The following is a 22786-nucleotide window of genomic DNA, read 5'->3' on the forward strand; positions in this document are numbered from 1 at the left end:
AGGAAACCAACGCAGACACAGGGAGAACACACCACACTCCTCACAGACATGTACCTTGATGGGAACAAGCGCTAGCCTTCACCCCCCTCCACCAAACACAGAGCCTGGTCGCACTGTGTTAAAGAAGGGGAAGGCTCTGTGACTAAATCTGGGCCGTGATTAAAAATGTAAGCATACAACCTACACAAACACACACTCCATTTCCTTTTCAAAGTTAAATAACAGGAACTCATTAGCTTTCTTGGGTCGAGCAGAACAGCAAAGCAAGTTTCCGTCCTGCCGTCACTGGGAAAACTGTCTGACACCCAAAAAGCCAATGTCGGTCATGAAGAGCCTCAGCGATTAACAAGAAGCAGCAGATTAAATCATGTAAAAGAGAGAGAGACATAGGCTCTTGATACCATGCTTCTTGAGCAAGATAAACAGATTAGCCTTTCGTCGAAGCATACCTTCGAGGGGCTCATGAAAATAAATGAAACATAAACAAACCGCGGCATTCTGTTCGCCCGAGGACCCAAACGTAAGAAGTCAAGTGGAAAAAAAGGAAAATTAGTTTCTGATGAAAATGGCAGCTGTCCAAACCGTTGCACTATCTGAAGCTCTGTTAGCACCATGCTATAGTCAGGGTCAGTAAACAAAAGGTCACTTGCACTTTTATCGAGTCCCTGAGGCCCACAGCTGCTTTTAGAGTGCGACCTCACAGTGTTTCAGAGTGTCGCAAGAGGTGCTCAAGAGAAACTGGATGGTCTGATAACATAACAGTGATGGGAGTGATAACACATTTCAGAGTGTCTGTAAAAGGCTGCCTGTCAGAGCGCATGAAGAACATCGCATTTTATCACAACACCTGACCTAAATGATACCTAGGGGGTGAGCCTGCACTGTCTCAGACGGTTTTAAGGTGTTATTAGGCCTCTGGACAACACGTTTAAAACCAGTGACACCATATCATTGGAGGCATTTGGAATTGAGATCTTCAAAAATATTAGAATTGTGGAAAACAATTGTCCATTAAATGTTACAATAAAAAACAAATAAGTACAATTGTGACAATCAGACGGCAACACCTCAGTGCAGTGACGGCTCCTATCAAATCTCTGATGTGATCCGCAGATTAAATTAGGAGCTGTTTACAAATTCATCAGGAAAATTGACTTGATACACTCCTCACAGACAGTCACCCGGAGGAAACCCACGCAGACACAGGGAGAACACACCACACTCCACACCGACAGTCACCCAGAGGAAACCCACGCAGACACAGGGAGAACACACCACACTCCTCACAGACAGTCACCCGGAGGAAACCCACGCAGACACAGGGAGAACACACCACACTCCTCACAGACAGTCACCCGGAGGAAACCCACGCAGACACAGGGAGAACACACCACACTCCTCACAGACAGTCACCCGGAGGAAACCCACGCAGACACAGGGAGAACACACCACACTCCACACCGACAGTCACCCGGAGGAAACCCACGCAGACACAGGGAGAACACACCACACTCCTCACAGACAGTCACCCGGAGGAAACCCACGCAGACACAGGGAGAACACACCACACTCCTCACAGACAGTCACCCGGAGGAAACCCACGCAGACACAGGGAGAACACACCACACTCCACACCGACAGTCACCCGGAGGAAACCCACGCAGACACAGGGAGAACACACCACACTCCACACAGACACAGGGAGAACACGCTACACTCCTCACAGACAGTCACCCGGAGGAAACCCACGCAGACACAGGGAGAACACACCACACTCCTCACAGACAGTCACCCGGAGGAAACCCACGCAGACACAGGGAGAACACACCACACTCCTCACAGACAGTCACCCGGAGGAAACCCACGCAGACACAGGGAGAACACACCACACTCCACACCGACAGTCACCCAGAGGAAACCCACGCAGACACAGGGAGAACACACCACACTCCTCACAGACAGTCACCCGGAGGAAACCCACGCAGACACAGGGAGAACACACCACACTCCTCACAGACAGTCACCCGGAGGAAACCCACGCAGACACAGGGAGAACACACCACACTCCACACCGACAGTCACCCGGAGGAAACCCACGCAGACACAGGGAGAACACACCACACTCCACACAGACACAGGGAGAACACGCTACACTCCTCACAGACAGTCACCCGGAGGAAACCCACGCAGACACAGGGAGAACACGCTACACTCCTCACAGACAGTCACCCGGAGGAAACCCACGCAGACACGTGGCATTGGAGGCATGTGGAATTGAGATCTTAAAAAGTATTAGAATTGTGGAAAACAATCGTCCGTTAAATGTTACAATAAAAAACAAATAAGTACGATTGCGACAATCAGACGGCAACACCTCCTCCGGCTCCTATCAAATCTCTGATGTGACCCGCAGATTAAATTAGGAGCTGCGTACAAATTCATCAGGAAAATTGACTTGATACACTCACAATGTTGAACTTTGTTTTTCCTGCTCGCCTCACGCAGCAATACCACCAGTAACCACTAGGGACCACGGCAATAATAAAGGCCGATTCATACTTCTGCATTGACTCGACCCAGAGCCTAGGCCGCAGACTGCGCAAGTGCCCTACACCACTGCACGCGTTTACACTTCTGCGTTTGTGTCTGCGCCTCTCTGCAATTACACCTCCACACCAGTAGGGGCTGAATCACAAACATCTTCTTCTACACTGCATTGTGTGTACTACACAAGATGTGGGTGATACGGCCTTAAAATAATATCACAATATTATTTTAGGGTTTTCTGGCGATAATGATATTCTTAGTGATATGAAAAATACTGAAAATTTTATTAATTCCAAGAAAACACTATTGCAACAAAAAAATTGTATTAAATGTATTAATTTAATAATATATATGCGCCCTCCAGGGTGTGTTCCCACCTTGCGCCCAATGATTCCAGGTAGGCTCTGTACCCACCGCGACCCTGAACTGGATAAGGGTTACAGATAATGAATGAATGAATATTAATATATTTAAATTATATTTAATTACATTTTATTTTAGTACAAATCCAACAATTTCAAAAATTCAGAAGAAACAACAAATAAATGTGTAAATATTTGCTTATTTTGTAAACAACCGTAACTTCCTGCTGACCAGAACCTTCATTTTAAAGAGTTAAAATACACCAGTAGGTATAAATAGGACCTGAAGTGGAAGAGTCTATGTTACAGGAAGTTGTGGGAGAAACCACAGAAGCACGGGTATAAGCTAACAGCTAACACAGGATCTACGTGGGGGTCATTATTTTAAAGAGAGGAGAAAAAAACTCTCAGCTGAGCAGCTCTCTAAAACCCATTTACCAGAACACAGAGTGTGTGTGATGTTTATCTGATCCCTCATGATGAAACTCATCTTCTCAGGGTGGTGCTGCTCCATGCACCCACTTCATCTTCTCTGTGGTGTGTTTGATTTTCCGGTCAAAACACGCCACTGCACTGATTCCTCTGTCTCGCTTTTCTCCTGCTACGAAGACGCCTAAGAAAGACCAGGATGATGGACGTGTCGTCACGCCCACATCGAATGAAGTAGAGTTCAAACAGAATGACAAAACCAGTGGAGATGATGGAACCGGATGAAAAGAACAAGCCAGAACCACTGACCTACACTGGGCACGCCTGAACGATGGCGCAATCCAAAAGTCTAATCGTTCTGGAAGTATGCGAACACTGGTTAACTGGCTTCAAAGCTCTGAGGGGAAAAAAGGAGAGGAATGAGGTTTTAAAAAGGAAGCGATGATGTCAGGACCAACTTCATCCAAGCTTGAACTCCCATCAAGATGAAACATTGTTGCCAACTTGTATTTGACAGGTATCTCTTACTTCAATCCCTCACCTAGAAGAAGTACTGCTCATTTAAAAAAAAACTCTGAACAGAGCAGCTGTGCTTACAGAGAGTGTGTGGAGCTTTTTCCCCCTGAAGGAATATTTAGTAATAGGAGCTGAGAGTTAAACAGGGTTCAGTCTTACGTTATTACTGTTAGCGTTATGGCCATTGCTGAGTTTACACTCTGCTAAATGTCAGCAAATTATAGGTTATTCAAGGACTCCGAACATTTTCTCCCTTTTTCCACTTCTTTTCCCTTCCCTTAGAGTTTGAGGTGGAAGACATCCAAAAGACATGGATGATTTCTCCAAAACCACAGGCCTGGTTTCATTAAAGCCTCAAAGCTACTACAAAGAGTACACAATTATGTTTGAAGAATAAGCAGCAGCCATTAACATAAAACCAACTGAACTAACACGGAGTTCGTGGCCAGACCCAACATCCAAAATGCAGTTTGACAACGAGGGTTAGGGGATAACAGCACACCAGAGTGGTGGGGTTTTTAAAGCCCCACGACATTGTAGCGTAAGACGACACTGTCCTGAGAATCTAAGTGACAACAGCCTTCATGCTTTGTTGGAGTTTTGAGCAGAAAATAAACCATGGCTCACGCGGCTCACCTTCTTTCACGATGTGGAAACTGAACATTTATTAAAGTAAGAACATACTGATGAAGACCTAATACAAGAAATGTACCATTTTCCCAACACTGCCACCCACTCGGTCTTATTACAGCGCTGCAGTTCCCCAGATGACAGTTTAAAACTACCACAGCTGAAAATCTGATACTTACGGGCGTATGACATCATGCATGAAAACCGTCCACTCATCATGCCATGTCAAAGCATGTCATGAGGACAGTCCAGTGTTCTTCAACCGCACAGGAACTCTCTGGAGGTTTTTGTCATTACTGAAGAAGCACAGCAGCAAGACAGCCCTGTCCCCTACGGCTCTTTCCTCCTTCGGCTTCGTAAGCAGGGAACGGCCTCAAACAGCGGCGAGCCGACCCAGCTGAAATATTTACCATGTTGCCATGCATACCACCTAAGACTCTGCTGGCCCAAAGAGCCCGGGCCTGTAGCGGTAGTTTGAAGTTATCCACACTCTATAATAAGGTCCTCTCTTACTTTTTTTGAAAATCGACCACTGTTCTCACCAGCGGTTTGGCCGTAATAGCGCCCTGTGCTTCACCCATTCTGCGGGACGTCTCTGTGGAAGTCCATCTGCCGAACAAAACCCTTTGTGAGTCTAATCTCCCAAAGCGCTGACACAGTTTTGTGTTCTCAGCTACATCCTGCCAACCAGGAGCCAACTAAAGAATCCACGCACAGTGTGATCAGCGAGCGGCGCTGCTCATAAATAATGCCTCGATAACTCCAAATGCCACGGCACACTCATGGGCTCACGTGAACACACACTCACTCACCCTCTCGTTTCAATAAGTCATAACCGCACAGGAACACAAGGAGGTTTGAACAAGGAATACATACATCTTCAGCACATGCAAAATTAAAGTACTACAGCCAAAGAGCTGTGTTCCCTCAACGCTCAATAAGTTATTAATACACATCACTACGGATGTCACGATCAATACTAACGACCAACCCATCCACCTGTTATTTTGGTGATAATCTGAAAGGCCAACTATGGAGAATGTGAAAAGCAATCACTGTAACACAACAATGTGAAAGGCAATCTATGGACGTCATTATTTTTCCACACTAACGTGAAGAATACGTGCCAAAACGAAACGCAAAACCGCTATTACACTGTTTTCACATATGTACAGGGTGAGTCAAAAGTCACAGGGCAGCCTTCTATCTGCACACCCCAGCAAGTACAGGGGGAGGACCCTATCGTTTAGGATATGTTCAGAACACAGCCGCCATCTTGGATCAAGGGCAAGTATTTCCAATGGGAAAGTGGTTATGTCGCAGATCAAAGAAATAAAAGGGTGTCCAATTCCTCTCCACAGACAAATCAAAGTCAAAGTTTATTTGTCGCATACATCGTTTTACACGGTACAGCTTGTGAAATGCTTTGAAGACTGTCCACACACTCATTAACAAAAATAATCGTTCAAGAAATAGAATAAAATAGACATTAAATAAAACTAAACTAAAAAGAATTAAAGCTAAAACTGTACAACTACAAAATGTATAAAAACAGTATAAAAAAACTGAGCTGTGCTTATGGCATAGAGACAAGGATTAAAGAATATAATGTGCATCTGAATGTGCAACTATGTAGTGACAAGTGAAAATTCTGTGCGGTGAAAGCACTTAACCGTCCTGTGTGTGGTGTAAAGTGTGAGCTGGACGAAGTCTGGGTTTAGACCTGGTTCTGAGTCTGAATAGTCACCCATGAGACAAATAAGAGTTAGATAACTGTACTACACACGTGAAAACAAGCAAAGACACAAGCTACTGTATATTTACTGGAGCGTGTTTGTATTTATAAATAAATAAATAAAGAAATAAATACACAACGAAAATTATCCACTCATAAAAAAAAAAAAAAAAAATCAATCCTGAAATGATAAATACTCATACAGTGAAATCTCTTGCTGAGGCTGTGGAGAGTTAAAGGTGTTAAGAACATTTAGTCCATTAGGGGTGGGCGATATGACCCTAAAATTATATCACGATATTTCAGGGTGCTTTGGCAATAACGATATTATTGTTGATACAAAACAAACACACACTAATGCAACACAATAAATCTTAAATTAATATGAATCATGTTAAATTAAATCTATTAAATATATATTAATGGTTTTATTCATTTTAAAGTTTTATTTTACTAAAATGTTTTAAATATTCAAAATAAAGAAAAGACAAAAGAAATCAGTGAACATTCACTTATTTTGTAAACAACAGTAATGTACCAAGGTTCTGTTTTTTTTATAAAATAAATAACGTCGAATAAAAATCTACCACTGAACACAAAGTGCAGAAAATGTAGTGTGTGTGTAAACAGCAAAAAGAAACAATTCTACAAAACGTAACCTTAAGTTTCACAGTAAACAACACAAACACAGAATAGTTGCTGTGATGAGTCACTGTGCAAACAATTCATAATATCACCATTATCACGATACTTGCATTCATTCATTATCTGTAACCCTTATCCAATTCAGGGTCGCGGTGGGTCCAGAGCCTACCTGGAATCATTGGGCGCAAGGCGGGAATACACCCTGGAGGGGGCGCCAGTCCTTCACAGGGCAACACAGAGAAACACACACACACATTCACACACACCTACGGACACTTTTGAGTCGCCAATCCACCTACCAACGTGTGTTTTTGGACTGTGGGAGGAAACCGGAGCACCCGGAGGAAACCCACGCAGACACAGGGAGAACACACCACACTCCTCACAGACAGTCACCCGGAGCGGGAATCGAACCCACAACCTCCAGGACCCTGGAGCTGTGTGACTGCGACACTACCTGCTGCACCACCGTGCCGCCCACCATTATCAAGATACTGATTTTTTTTAAATCATTTTTAAAAATATGACGATATTATCAGCTGAAAGGGGAACCGACTAAAATCCAAACCCAGCTTTTACAAACGTGCCAAGTTCTACCCTACACTACTCTACCCTACACTGTACTGGTCTCTAAAGTGAAGGTCTGTGGGGTAAAGACAGAGAGAAGGAAAGACTACAAAGACCTCAGAGCGGATGCTTGGAGAGAGGCTGTTGATTCGTTTCATAATAATAAATAACAAGCAGTAAATGAAATGCAAATTTTTGGCAGACTGTGCCTTTATGTGCTTTATGTGCTTTATGTGCCTTTAAACTGCTTTAATGATAACAAGTCAGTTCCAATCTTAAGGGACTGAAGAAGTTTGAAGAATATTTACTCACTCATTATCGACCATTACTCAGGGCTTTTCTGGAAATGGCTGGATGTTTCTGGCTTCACGTTTTACTTCAAAATAAAACGAACCACTGCAGATTAGTCTTCCCTTAAATTATTCTGAAGATTGAAGGTAAATTATATGTGAGATCACTTCTGTCCTTATTTCTGGTCAGAACCAGGGCCCCAGGGCTTTTTTAATGTACTTTTTTTGTACATTTTTAAAGCTGTCACCAATAAGTACACAGTCAGTAACTGAACGCTTATTTTCACCCACGTCTTTGGGCTCACAACACCACAGAAACAGTGCATAAAAATAAAAAAACTTCTAGGATATGAACATCCTTCCTGCAACCGTTTTCAAAACAAAAATATGTTTTCAGTTCACCGTCAGATCACTTCCCAGGAAATCCAGAGCGATAAAAGAGGAATATATTACACACTCCACAAAGAATTTCTGCGCTCTGCTACTTGTGGTTTCCCTCGGAGAACAGCCTACTGCCCCAAAGACTGTTGCCCCAGTGTCTGAGGAGGAAAAGAGCAAAAAAAAAAAAAAAAAAATAAATAAATCTAGGACTGAAGTGTCTTTAAATGATGATGAATAACTGATGCTCAAAACAGGGCTCTGGCAAATTTCTTTAGATTTTCTGAAATAGTGGAAGTGACAGAATTCACAGAAAACACTGCCATACACTGAGACATCAGCCAATGACTAAACCGTTCAAATCTACACCAAAAGAAAGTTTTTACTTGCATCTCTGAGAGTGATAATGCATTCATACCTCAGAGTGCAATAAATATAAACATTCCTTCCCTTCTGCAAGGTAATTTGTTTCAGAGAAACTGAGTACAGTTCATTACAGTGATCTGCTGTGAGCATGAGCGAAATAAATAAGCGTCCTTGATTAACTGCTGCTCGGGTGGGTTTGTAAAATCCTAACCGTTTGTGTATTAGTGTTAGTTTCACTGTCATTAGCCCTATTCAGACGGGATTGGTTTTACCTATGGAACGTGGGGGTAATTATTCATTCATTGTCTGTAACCCTTATCGAGTTCAGGGTCGCGGTGGGTCCGGAGCCTACCTGGAATCACTGGGCGCAAGGCTGGTACACACCCTGGAGGGGGCGCCAGTCCTTCACCGTGTGGTAAAGTAATTATTACCTCAGTCTCTCAGTAGCTTTAATCCTGTGCGAATAGGCTACTTCAATCATGTTCCAGAGTGCAAGCTCCCGTTTCAGGAAAAGTTCCTAAGCCTTTTACCTACTGCAAAACGAGCAGTAAAAACTACCTCAGGTTATTAATCCCAGCAGAATTGAAATGTGGGGGAATATTGTGTCAATTCCCAGAGAAAAGGAGTTTTTGTGGGTTTCCCGAGTGCGAAGGAACTGAAGGAGGCATTCAGTGGTGAAATATACGGTTTACGTAAAAGCTCAGCCGCCTCTAGGTGTGTTATGAACGTGTCGTTGCCATCTAACTGTTTATAAAATCAGAAATAATAACTGTGTGAAGGATTAGTAAAATTTTACCACGTCCGTTATCTGTTATGAAGGACTGTGTGAAGATAAAGTTGTTGAGGGCTGTTTGATTTTGGTGGGAGAGCTGATCTCAGAACAGCTGTGACCGTCTAAAAACTCCAGTAGCTCTGCTGTGTCTGATCCACACTGTGTGACGGCAGTGAGTGAATCGAGAAGCCCCTCGCAGCTCTTATTTTCACTGCGATTTCTCATCCAGTGCGAATCCACCATAAACTGACCCCTAGTGGAAGAATTACATTACCCCAGCTCTCCATGTAAAACTACTCCCGTCCAAACAGGGCCTGGTTTAGTTTGTAGATATAGTGTGTAGTGTATAGTTTGTAGCTTGTGATGTAACAATACTTGTATCTAAAATAATTAAATTAAATAAACCACACATGTAAATCTATTTAATGTGTTATGGGAAGTTTGTACATATTCTGACAATTCTAAACCGCTTGCTAGTTGTTAGCGCTATTAGCTTTGTAGCTCCAGCAAAGTTACTCAAATTTAAATATCACACTAATCTTGGATGAATAAGCTCATTACACTAAAGGGAACGGGAAATACATTTACATTTGTAGCATTTAGCAGAGTAATGTAGAAAAAGTGCTGTGTCATGCACACACAGTGCAACCCTAGCGAGTTCAAATAGGTCCAAATACCTGTGAACCGAGATAAGACCAGATACAAGCGTCAATGCTAACACCCAGAAAGAGAGAAATACAAAGTAAACATATCAGACGTGCATTACCAAACTACATTATTCACTTAAAGCCAAAACAGACCAGAGAAGATCACATGAAAATAGCACTTGTGTTGTTCCTGAACTGGTGATGAACGGTGGCACACAACGGGGAGCAGAGAAGGGTTCGAGGGCATGAGGCTAGAAGAACCCACCGAGGGGGCGGGATGCTGAGGACTGTTCTACTGATGTCAGTTCTTGTTAGATATAAGCTGGCATCAGCGCACTGCTGAACATTCACACCAATCCAAGATAACAAAAGAGACGGGTACAAACAAGTACCACGCTCCATTCGGACTCAAATCCCATGCTGAATAATAGCGCTTGTGCTTTTATAGAAAAAACAATGTTGTATTCTGTTAGGGAGAATAATAAATCCTGCTAACAATAGCAGAACAAAGACAAGACGCGGCATTAATTTGTGTTTAAGGCAAAAGAGAAAAAAAACCTGGCTAGTGTAGAGCAATGCACTTGAGAAATACAATAAAATACAATACAATACAATTCATAATTTACATGATGTATTGAAATCTGACGTTAGCATTAACCCAAAGCTCCTACTCCCTCAGTTTGTGCGAATGTGCTTCTGAAAGCACTCGGTGAGCCCTCACAGGCACAGAGCAACCACACAAAGAACCTTCTGTATCTGACTTTTTTTTTCTGTGACTACTCTCAGTCACTGTTTGTCAGGAGAAAGAGAAATGTGCAAAATTAGCTGAATTCCAAAAACACAAGTAGAGTCAGCTGTGGGGAGGTGTACTGGGGTAATGTGTATCATGAGGAAGTCATCTCTCTCTCACACTCCTCAGAGAGAGAGAGGGACTATGAACCTCGCCATGAAAAAAAAGGTACAACCCACACAATTCAACACTCGTCGAACTAAGTACAAATCTGTGACAATATCTGTCCACAAAGTGAATGAAAACCATTGGTGAAATAATGAGGACAGGGATATAAATAAACGCCTTCTTCCGCAGCAGCACCGGGAGATGATTTGTGGCATGGACATGACCTCAGCTGTCTATAAGCGACAGAGAGCGATGACACAGTCTCCTACAGGCAGCCTTATATAATGCCAGCATCTAGATGGCATACAGAGTGAAAAGCATGGCCCATCTGCAGCACAGAAAGACCTGCGCATTCCACGATTTACACCCAGATGTGCCACAACATATTACACTGCCATTGACGACGACTCTAGTCAGTTTACTACAACAATAACAGAGGAAACTAAAAATACAGCCCTCCACGTAAATAAGCGCTAAGCGGCGAGATCACGTTTCCGCACCCCATCCAAAGGTGGCGCGGTCAGCGGCTTCCTGCGGGATGTGTCTAAGACTGGACGCCAGCCAAGACGACTGGATCCGCTCACATAGTGATACGTGGCCTCCTGCCAGCTACTGAAAGCTTGATAGTGAATCAACGTTTTCAGGAATTCGTTTAATGTGGTCCGTCAGGTCTTTGCACAAATCTCAGCCGGAGCTAAACAAATAAAAAAGAAACACTACAGTGGTGAATTTCAATTGTGACGGAAAAACAAAAGCAACACAGCAGCTTTCGAGTTACTGATGCCTCCGCAGCCAAAACCACAAGGTCAGCAGCAGCGCAAGGCAACTTTTGAGTTCATTTTGCGATAAATACGCAATTCCACCTCGGCTTATCTGCACTGTCCAAACTGCGGGGGATTTTTTTTTTTGCTGTAATCTGAGGGAGGAACTGGAACACTGCAGTGCTTTTGTAAATGCAGCAGAAAGAAAAAAATACACTTCCTCATGAGGAAAGGAAAGGACTAAGGTTATTTCTTGAGAAAAAAAAAATAGAATAACCATCCAGAGTCTCACACACAATAACGCACAAGTTCACCATTAAAGCCTTCATTTATTTCATTTTCAGTTAAAACTTACATTAAGCGTGAGTCATTTTTCAGGAAGTACGGACGTGTTCACTGGACAGATTAAGAGCTAGCGATCTAGACATCTGCCACATTGCACTGTACAAATTTAATCAGGAATAAAACTTGACAGTGTCATCTAACGTTGAAGAGTTTTATTTCTATGGTCACCTCGTGTAGAAATACCACCAGTAACCTCTAGATTCATAAAGCTTTCTCTTTATCTACACACTGTACTGTGTTAGTGGAGAGCTTTATCCAGGAGTTCATTATAAAGGTCTTCTTTAATTAAGTAATAAACTCATTAATTAATAAATTGCCACTGAGTCGCCCTCACAGATATTTTGAAGAGAATCCAAGTTCACATATAAAACTCTACACACTTTTCACTCTTCAGTGTTCAGAGATGTTATTTTAGGAGCAGGAGTTCATGAATAAAGAGTGTTGTGAAGTTTATGGAAGTTGTACTGAACAGATCGCTAACTGCTCTCTCTACACGGCTCTGGCTGCTCCAGCACAGGGTTGTGCCCAAAATTAATCAGTGCCCTAATCACTATATACTTCACTACATAGTGAGCATTGTAGGGAATATCGTAGGGGGCCGTTTGGAACAAGCCTCACCTTGTATATGACGGAAGTACATTGGGGCGAGCTCCTGGAACCCACTGAAGATGAACTGAAGGCTCTGCAGCTCAGAAAAAGAGCCTTAACATGAGAGTTTTTGAAGGGAGTCTGGGGCGATTTTCCACCGTCTTGAAATTGCCCAAAAAAGAGACTGTAAAGAAACAAAACCTAACACTGATTGGATTGTGATATTTAGAGGCGGGACAAACCGTTTGGCAGAGCCTGGTTAATACAGAGCCATGGGTTTTTTAATGTAGAACAACCAAAGAAAAAAAATCCTCCCTTTTCCTTTTGGCCCTGTGTCACCCCATCGCTCTAATGAACACCCCACACCTGCCAGGTAACTTTAACTGTAGCAAATTAATCTGTGCTTCTGTTTGATGAATATATTATAAGCAAAAGGTTATATATTCATTCATTCATAGTCTGAAACCCTTATCCAGTTCAGGGCAGCAGTGGGTCCGGAGCCTACCCGGAATCACTGGGCGCAAGGCAGGAACACACCTGGAAGGGTTGAGTGTCCTTCACAGGGCGACACACACTCACACATTTACTCACACCTACGGACACTTTTGAGTCTCCAATCACCTACCAATGTGTGTTTTTGGAGCGTAGGAGGAAACCGGAGCACCCGGAGGAAACCCACGCAGACACAGGGAGAACACACCACACTCCTCACAGACAGTCACCCAGAGGAAACCCACGCAGACACAGGGAGAACACACCACACTCCTCACAGACAGTCACCCGGAGGAAACCCACGCAGACACAGGGAGAACACACCACACTCCTCACAGACAGTCACCCGGAGGAAACCCACACAGACACAGGGAGAACACACCACACTCCTCACAGACAGTCACCCGGAGGAAACCCACGCAGACACAGGGAGAACACACCACACTCCTCACAGACAGTCACCCGGAGGAAACCCACGCAGACACAGGGAGAACACACCACACTCCTCACAGACAGTCACCCGGAAAAAACCCACGCAGACACAGGGAGAACACACCACACTCCTCACAGACAGTCCCCCGGAAAAAACCCACGCAGACACAGAGAAAACACACCACACTCGAACGGGACTCGAACCCACAACCTCCGGGACCCTGGAGCTGTGACAGAGACACTACCTGCTGCTCCACTGTGACACCCGTAAAGGTTATACAGCACAACCATAACAACTGAAGACAGATTACAGTAATAATGATTGTGTGGTGTAATTAGAAAAGCATAACATCCCCTAAAATTCGAGAATCATCACAGTCTAATATACATCCATTTCCTTCAATAAAATACAGTAAAAAACCCTTTTCTCTCAGTGATCCACACACTACACTGAGTGAAGCTTTCATTTAAAAATGCGAATGGGAGATCTAATCTGCAACAAATCTGCCAGCAGCAGGGATTTCCTTCCTTTCTGACAGCAGTGTGTGGAATACGTCCTGAACAGCACACGCGTGAATTCTTCCTCCCTCCTTCTATAGCTTCATTTCCATCCAGAATGGAAAGATTAGGCAACGGAATCTGCATCGCAGCCAAAAGCCGCGCACACAAGCATACCACGATGTTGGAATCAGAAAAGAACCAGGAAAAACCCCCACGACAATGCAGGGCTGTGTGCCTGTAGCGTACAAGACGTTTTATAATGCGGTGTTACTCCCCATCAGTTCCACAGGAGCACAGAGTTACACAGCTTCATGCTTTTGCTTCTCTTCCACACACCGACTCAACACATCAGCTTCTTATCAGGTCCTTCATAAGCTGAACCAGGTGCACGGGGAAACACAAAGGCTTAAAAAACACAGTTGCAATCTCACAGCTTCACATTTACCTTTCCCTCACACTTTGAAACAAGGCATCCATGAAGTTACGGAAGAGTGAAGCAAAAGTCTTTGGTTTCAAATCCTGGAAAACTGTGAGTGCAAAACTGCTTTCTTTACGGTCTAAAACTTAGAAAAAGCACTGGCAAATTCTTCTTAGGAGAAGGAGGAGGAGCCTATACTTGTGCATCATATTTTCCACCAAATGCATAAAGATAGCTGTTAAGCCCTAGTCATACGTCACTTTAAAAATGTGAGAGCGCTTTGGTTTGTCAGGAACCAGCTGATTGGGTTTGCCTCTGTGTACAGATGAATACAATCTACAACGCCAATTCAAGCCTGGATCTTTCTGGTTCTTTGTTTTAGACGGTCATTAATGGGGTTAAGGGGGAACCGAGGTTGGTTTTTACTCTGGTATCTTTATGAACATGTGGAAGGACTAACCAGTGATGGGAATTTTCCCTCATTTCCTCATTCAAAAAGATAGCGTAGTGGATAACAGTATCACCTGCCCCACAAGTGCACAGGATTCCAGTATCCGTTCAGGAAAGAAAAACAATGATTATATCGCCCCGTTCTAAATCTACAGGCCTTAATATGGAGTCGGTTCCCCCTTTGCAGCTATAACAGCAGGTCTGGAACTTTGTAGATACCGAGTCAGCAGAACACTGTCGTCTTTTACGTGCCGTGTCCCCGAGCACTTGTTGACCCTGCACTCCAACTTTGTGGCCGAGTTGCTGTTGTTTCTAATCTCTTCCACCTTTGCGCTAATACCTCACAGTGGATCATGGAATTCCTAGGATAGGAGATCCAAGGGTTCACAAACTGACTTGTTGCGATATTGTCATCCTTGTAGAGTAGTAATATGAGTGTTATTCTGAAGTAGATTTGCAATGTAAAAAAATGACAAATGATCAGCTGCTGTTAGAATCCACCACGAGTTTATAATAACGACTAATTATCATTATCTACTCAGATATTTCTAATGAGTACCCACACAGTTCCTCGTTTGAGAACTGGATGTTCACAGTGTCTCCTCCTCATGCTTTTAGGAAGCTTTTGCTGAAGCCGTCTCTCTCAGAAAGATAATTAGGGGCTAGACCTGCATTTCTGGACAGCTGCTTGGGCACAAATTGCAATTCGTATAAAAATGAATTGAGCTGTCTTTGTGTATGTGGATTGAGGGTGTGTAATCCAGGGAAGGGCAGCAGTCGTGCAAATTAGGCCAAAAGCAAAACAAGATGAGGCTGGAGTAGACAGAGATGTCCGTACGGCATTCCATTCTACAGTTTACGTGCAGTGACAGCCGACCAAACACTGCCCTCAGAAATATGCCACACATTAGGAACAGACTGATTCATTTAAAAGAGAACTGTTCACATTGCGAATAAGTAATGCATTTTCAATCAGTGCTGTTCAAACATGACAGTGATTGCTTTCAGAAGTGCTATATGCATTTAAAAGGAATTAACCTAAGCGCATTAACACACTTCAAAAGACAACGCATTGAAACGACAGCTGTCAAACAAACACACATGATGTGACAAGAGAATCGACAGGTAGAAAGACTAATCACCTGTTTACAGTGATAACCGTCTTAAAACAGACACATACAGCTACACAGTTTAGCACACACATGCTGTACGTTCAAAAGTGTGCGTACACAAACACGCTTCTTCCGAAATCAAGATCATTACCGGGGGGTGTGTCCCTACTGTGCTGCAGTAACAGCCTCTGTTCCTCTTGAAGGGCGTATAGAATACGACTACTGCTTTACACTGTGTACTGCTTGTACACAGACTGTGTCTCAGTGAGGTTACTAATACTGGACGATTAGTTCTGGATCAAAAACAGCACCTCGAACTGATCTTAAAAGTATAAACCTACGCTCACACCAACAGGAGACGAGTCGTTTACGTCGCCCCAGGTTTGCTGTGGTGTGTCTAGGCCCGCTCACGTTGTCACATGGTGGGGGTTGGTATGTTCAGAGAGGTAAAGACGGCCGAACTTCGGACCCTGTGTCTACGATTGGTTCAAAGAATCTCTCGCAGCCAATCGTTTATAAAGTCACTGCGTCTAAACTCATTTGCACAAAGTTGAGGAAATCTCAACTTGAGTTGTCGCCGAAGTGAAGCTACTAATCACGTCCTTCCACAGGAAATGACCGGACGCTACTCACTTGGTCGCCTGCTATTGCAAACACACGGTAAGACGGAACTCCACTGCTCCACGGCCAAATGCCAGGAAGCTTCGTACTCTTCTAGTCAACACTTGTCACCGTGCACTGTGCTGCTTTTCCAAAGCAATCTGATGTCAACGTGAGGACTATCAGCGTTCTCGTTACTGTGTGGATCATTTCCATGAACTATGAACTATGAACAGCTGATGCTCATGAAGGGCCATCTTTAAACAACTGCAGTCATAGTCACTCTCCCCAAAACGACTCTCTATTCACTGGACAGTGCCATGTGTCTCAACCACAATCAGTCATCCTTCGATCATGAGTTTCTCTAAAATATTAGAAAGAAATGTTGGATGTAGCAAGAAGCTGGCGCTCTGACACATCATCCCCATACCTGTCCACACTGGTCCGCCATTTAAACGTCAACGAATCCAAACAGACACTCAAACTAGGCATCAGCAGTGGAATGCGTGTGGTTTATGCAAGAAAACCGAAGCCTAACACGTATTCTCCGTGGCTTTAAGACCCAGCCGTACTCTTCCCCACCACATCATTAATAGTTCTAGGTCATTTTAACAGTTGGCATGTTCTCCAGATGTTTTCCATGACTGGAAGTGTAGACTATGCATTTTCAGGTTTCACAAGTTTTCCTGACTATGTGGGAACCATGACAACACCTGTGTCAGCAAATGTGTGCACCTTAAAGTTGCTGTAAATCACTGCATAGGAAGGGTGTCTGTATACTTTTGGACGGTGTACAGCTGCAAAAACTATTACGATAAAAGCATTTGCCCAGACACGTAGTGACACAGACTAATAACAAAACTGTAAGAGACACGCCCGTTCCGCAGAAGCCCCTCCCTTTCACTGGAAGCCCCGCCTCCTTTTTTTCACCTCACATTCCTCGGATTCCTGCACCAAGCTCACCTGGACATTCGTTCGCCATCGCGCACGTTTTAGTCGCCTGTTCTCCTCAAGGACAGTGCAGAAAAGCTATTAAAGCTCTAAGCCGAGTGTGACGCTTGTTCCAACTTGGAGAAGTAACCCACATTACATTAATACTGCATTAACATTAGTGTGCGCGCAGCCTACAGCCACAGAATCAGCAAATCCCATATGCCCTCCAAAGGTTGGCAGTAAAGGTGGTTGTCTTCTCTGTTTTCCCACACCAGAGAAACACCAAGTCGTTATTAAAGTCCTTCTTAGCCGTTTGCGGCGACCACAACAGCAAATAAAAAGAGAAAACACAAGTTTGTTTTACACTAAACTACACACGCTCAGCTCTGAATTGAACACCGCCAGCTCAGACTTAACACTCACTCCCTCTCACATTGTTTGTGTCTTTTTTTCTTTACACTTAAACACAAGCTGTGAAAGTAGCTCCGTACCTTTTGGAGGACGCTCTGTGTCTAGTCGGTGTTTGGCATCACAGAACCCTGCTGCAAGACGCGAAAAGTCGGGGCTGAGTGGACGTTATTGAGCTACTTCGGCGTCCGAGCTGCGGCGCTCCAAACTCGGCTCCATGCTCCGCTTCACTCCGCTCTCCCACTCAGGAGCGATACGAGCCGCGAGTGACGTCACCAGTTAGATTTGCAACTCGCTCTGTCATTGGTCCGAAGCCAGGGTGAGCTCTGCCGTGATTGGATGCAGGCTTTACAAAAACGGACCAATGGCGAGGACGCAGTAGTCTCCTTGGTTACATTTTGTACACGAAGGTGTTGGCTGTCTTCAATGAGGCTGAAAGCAGGTTGAAAAAAAGGTAATAGATTATACGCATACACTCTTTAATTGAGCTTCATATTGTTGAGCGTTTACATCATAATGTAAAGTTAAATTGACGTGACAGTTAACGCTACGCCACTTTATATATCGGTGTTGCATTAATGTTTTTTTGTTTATTTGTTTTTTGGCTTTGCATTGTTTGCTTTAAAAGTTTTATACGAATTAAAGACAGCCCAGTGAATAACTAGTCGATTATGGAGATATAGTACGTCCGTGCTCTAATTAAAGACCCCCAAATCAAGTGTTTACCTTGTTATGATTCTACATTGGAACATTATTGGTTCCCAAAGTAGGAGGCGCGCCCCCTTGGGGATACGAGGTGCTATTGCAGAGAGGCACAGCAAGGCAAATGAATGACAAATAATGCATGTCACTTGGAATAATGAATCTGTTAAGGAAATGTGTCTATTTATTGAGTTATTTATTTATTTCAGTTATAAAGTGCAGATCTGAATGCATTGCAGTGCTGGACATGTTTGTGGGAGGAATCTAAAATACTCTCATCTGCAAAAGGGGTGCACTGCAGAAAAAACTGCACTGGAAGATGTATCATGAGCGACATAAGCAGTCAGTGCCGTGGCTGAGCATTTCGTCTGTGAAGCTGCATTGTTCCAAACAAGCAGACTAAGGCTGCCAGGGTTTCTTACATCATAAAGAAATCCCTTCAACTTGCAGAAGGCTTTCAATATGCTGAGGTTTAATTGGAGATGGGTTCATAGATCCACAAATCCTCAGTGGAAGTGTGGCGTTACATCTAATGCATGGAATGAGTGGATCAGACACAGCAGTGCTAGAGTTTGCAATATTTCTTTGCCAGGCAGTGAGGAGGAATATTTTTTAGTGATTAATTTAAGATCAAAGTAGAGGGACTTGATTATTTTGTAAGGTTTGTGTTTATAACAAACATTACTGAATATTAAAACAATGGACTGATACCAAAATACACCGCCCCAGAAAAAGTTTACTTTTTGATCCATATATTTATACTCATTTATAATAACTGTCAAAGTAGCGTGTGTATGGGTGTTGGAGGGCTGTAGTAGTATTTACAGAAGCATACACCAGCGCACAAACGTTTCATTTATACTTAAAAAATATTTGCATTGATTTTCAACAATTCAGAGATTTGATTTTCTGTTTTTTACTTTTAATTGGTGCCAAATATCCTCTAATGAACCGGACCAAGTCCCTCACGTATTTCATTCATTATCTGTAAACCTTATCCAATTCAGGTGGGTCCAGAGCCTACCTGGAATCATTGGGCGCAAGGCGGGAATACACCCTGGAGGGGGCGCCAGTCCTTCACAGGGCAACACAGACACACACACATTCACTCACACCTACGGACACTTTGGAGTCACCAATCCACCTACCAACGTGTGTTTTTGGACTGTGGGAGGAAACCGGAGCACCCGGAGGAAACCCACGCAGACACAGAGAGAACACACCACACTCCTCACAGACAGTCACCTGGAGGAAACCCACGCAGACACAGGGAGAACACACCACACTCCTCACAGACAGTCACCCGGAGGAAACCCACGCAGACACAGAGAGAACACACCACACTCCTCACAGACAGTCACCCGGAGGAAACCGACGCAGACACAGAGAGAACACACCACACTCCTCACAGACAGTCACCCGGAACGGGACTCGAACCCACAACCTCCAGGTCCCTGGAGCTGTGTGACTACGACCGGTGAACAACTGATGTGTGCAAATACAATTATTTTATTTGATTTATATCATAGACGGATTAATTGTTATCTCCCAAATATAATGGTCAAATTTAAAAGAATGTAAATCTCATGTTTTAATAGTTTCTCAACAATGATTTAAACATCTATTAAAGCTCTGGTGCCCCCTCCAGGGTGTATTCCCACCTTGCGCCCAATGATTCCACGTAGGCTCTGGACCCACCGCGACCCTGAACTGGACAAGGGTTACAGATAATGAATGAATGAATGAATGAATGAATAAAGCTCTGTTTGTGGACAGTCCCCCCACTGCACCACAGAATCATACAAACGCACAGACGTCATCCCTTTGTAGCAGTAACAGGAACGTTATCAGATGTAGTTTAAAAGTATTTTTGGTGAGTAACTTATTTTCAAAAGGTAATATATGAGAACATGGTTATTTTCTTGGCCACATAATCCTAATATTTAAATGCATAATATTGGAGAGCAGTCTAAACTGCATTTATTCACTCTGTCACTCGGCCTTGAGTAATGCATAAATAATTATCCCTCACCATTTCCAGAATGAGCAATTACCCTCAGCTGTATATATGTGGCATATGTCATCACTCACTGTCTTCCAACTGAAAGAATATCATTAGCTTCTAACTGCATGCCACACACACACACACACACACACACACACACACACACGCAATGAAATCATTAACTTGGTACACTATAAAGAGAGAGAGAGAGAGAGAGAGATGTCACCATAGCTTATCCCTTCCACTCAGTGCTAATCAAATGCAGCAAATGAATTCATTAGTGCCCCCGCTGTCTCCCTCCAGAGCTCTTACTTCGAGTAAAATTGATTTCCATGTTAGAAAACACCTAATGTCTGTTTTTGACTGAGAGATGAGGCAGCACAGTCTACAGTAATGCACTTAGAGTAAAATGAAATGCTTCTGTTTGTTATTATCACATTCGTATTGTCACATTCGGCTCATATTGAGACGTAATGGCAAAATTTCATAAACGCTGTGAGCAACCATCTGAAACAGAATTTCTTTATTTCAGCAGAGCGTTTTCTGTGGCTGGCATCAATCAAGATGCAGCAAACCATGGCTTGAAGACACGATATACCCTTCAGAGCCGTTCTGTTGTTTTTACCCACCTGTCACACACTTCCAGCAGAAGCAGAGGTAATTTCTATAATCCCATGCTGACGTTAGTTGGATAAAAAAAAAAAAGAAAAAATGCTGCTTGTGTGGAATCAGTAGATAACTGCTTCCCCATTAACTTCCTCAATGTAAATGTTAATCCCTTAAAATAAGCTGATTATAACTGTGGCAAACATGAAAAGGGATTTGGGATGGCACTCTGACCTCCATCCCACAACCTTTGACCACTCGTCGTAGTGCTTTAATTTGCCTGTCGTTTGTGTGGCACTGCTTTAGGAGTTCTGTATGTGCACGATTTAAGTGCTAGTTCAGGGACAAAAGTAGTCAACATAGTTAATTTTTAACTGGACTAGCCCCGTGGCCCAACAGGTAGTTTCTCTGTCTCACACTCACAATGTTAAAACTGTTTAGGTTCCAGTGAGAACCTTATTTGTAACCGTTCTGCAGATTTCCACTGATATATCACTTCACTAATCAGAAAACTTTGCATGTGAACTGTGACATTCATAGGTGCATCAAGCTAAAGCAGCTCCAAAAAGAGCCCAGAGCCTCAAATAAAATGTTATCGCACAGTGGAACTGAATGGGTTAATAACATGTTATATAAACATTCATTCATTATCTGTAACCGTTTATCCAGTTCAGGGTCACGGTGGGTCCAGAGACTACCTGGAATCATTGGATGCAAGGTGGTAATACACCCTGGAGGGGGCGCCAGTCCTTCACAGGGCAACACACACTCACTCACACGTTCACATCTACGGACACTTTTGAGTCTCCAATCCACCCACCAGCGTGTGTTTTTGGACTTTGGGAGGAAACCGGAGCACCCGAAGGAAACCCACGCAGACACAGGGAGAACACACGACACTCCTCACAGACAGTCACCCAGAGGAAACTCACACAGACACAGGGAGAACACACTACACTCCTCACAGACAGTCGCCTGGAGGAAACCCACGCAGACACAGAACACACCACGCTCCTCACAGACAGTCACCCAGAGGAAACTCACGCAGACACAGGGAGAACACACGACACTCCTCACAGACAGTCACCCGGAGGAAACTCACGCAGACACAGGGAGAACACACCACACTCCTCACAGACAGTCACCCGGAGGAAACCCACGCAGACACAGGGAGAACACACCACACTCCTCACAGACAGTCACCCGGAGGAAACCCACGCAGGCACAGGGAGAACACACCACACTCCTCACAGACAGTCACCCGGAGGAAACCCACGCAGGCACAGGGAGAACACACCACACTCCTCACAGACAGTCACCCGGAGGAAACCCACGCAGGCACAGGGAGAACACACCACACTCCTCACAGACAGTCACCCGGAGGAAACCCACGCAGGCACAGGGAGAACACACCACACTCCTCACAGACAGTCACCCGGAGGAAACCCACGCAGGCACAGGGAGAACACACCACACTCCTCACAGACAGTCACCCGGAGGAAACCCACGCAGGCACAGGGAGAACACACCACACTCCTCACAGACAGTCACCCGGAGGAAACCCACGCAGGCACAGGGAGAACACACCACACTCCTCACAGACAGTCACCCGGAGGAAACCCACGCAGGCACAGGGAGAACACACCACACT

General features: G+C 44.0%; 2 protein-coding genes across 6 annotated transcripts in view; one reads left to right on the forward strand and one right to left on the reverse strand.

The window, feature by feature from the left end:
- The window catches only part of LOC136710550 (plakophilin-4-like), a 164576-nt gene extending 146499 nt beyond the window's left edge, over positions 1-18077 (reverse strand). For all 3 annotated transcript variants that reach the window (XM_066686161.1, XM_066686159.1, XM_066686158.1), the window contains exon 1: positions 17906-18077. The gene's annotated coding sequence lies outside the window, so the exon portion shown is untranslated. The remainder of the gene's footprint in view (positions 1-17905) is intronic.
- A 61-nt stretch (positions 18078-18138) lies between these two features.
- The window catches only part of LOC136664072 (coiled-coil domain-containing protein 148-like), a 115750-nt gene continuing 111102 nt past the window's right edge, over positions 18139-22786 (forward strand). For 2 of the 3 annotated variants that reach the window (XM_066641104.1, XM_066641106.1), the window contains exons 1-2: positions 18139-18276; positions 21065-21186. The gene's annotated coding sequence lies outside the window, so the exon portion shown is untranslated. Of the gene's footprint in view, positions 18277-21061; positions 21187-22786 lie in introns of all 3 variants that reach the window. The other variant, XM_066641108.1, reaches the window with a different exon arrangement.

The sequence above is a fragment of the Hoplias malabaricus genome, chromosome 12 (assembly GCF_029633855.1).
Source record: "Hoplias malabaricus isolate fHopMal1 chromosome 12, fHopMal1.hap1, whole genome shotgun sequence".
Taxonomy (NCBI): domain Eukaryota; kingdom Metazoa; phylum Chordata; class Actinopteri; order Characiformes; family Erythrinidae; genus Hoplias; species Hoplias malabaricus.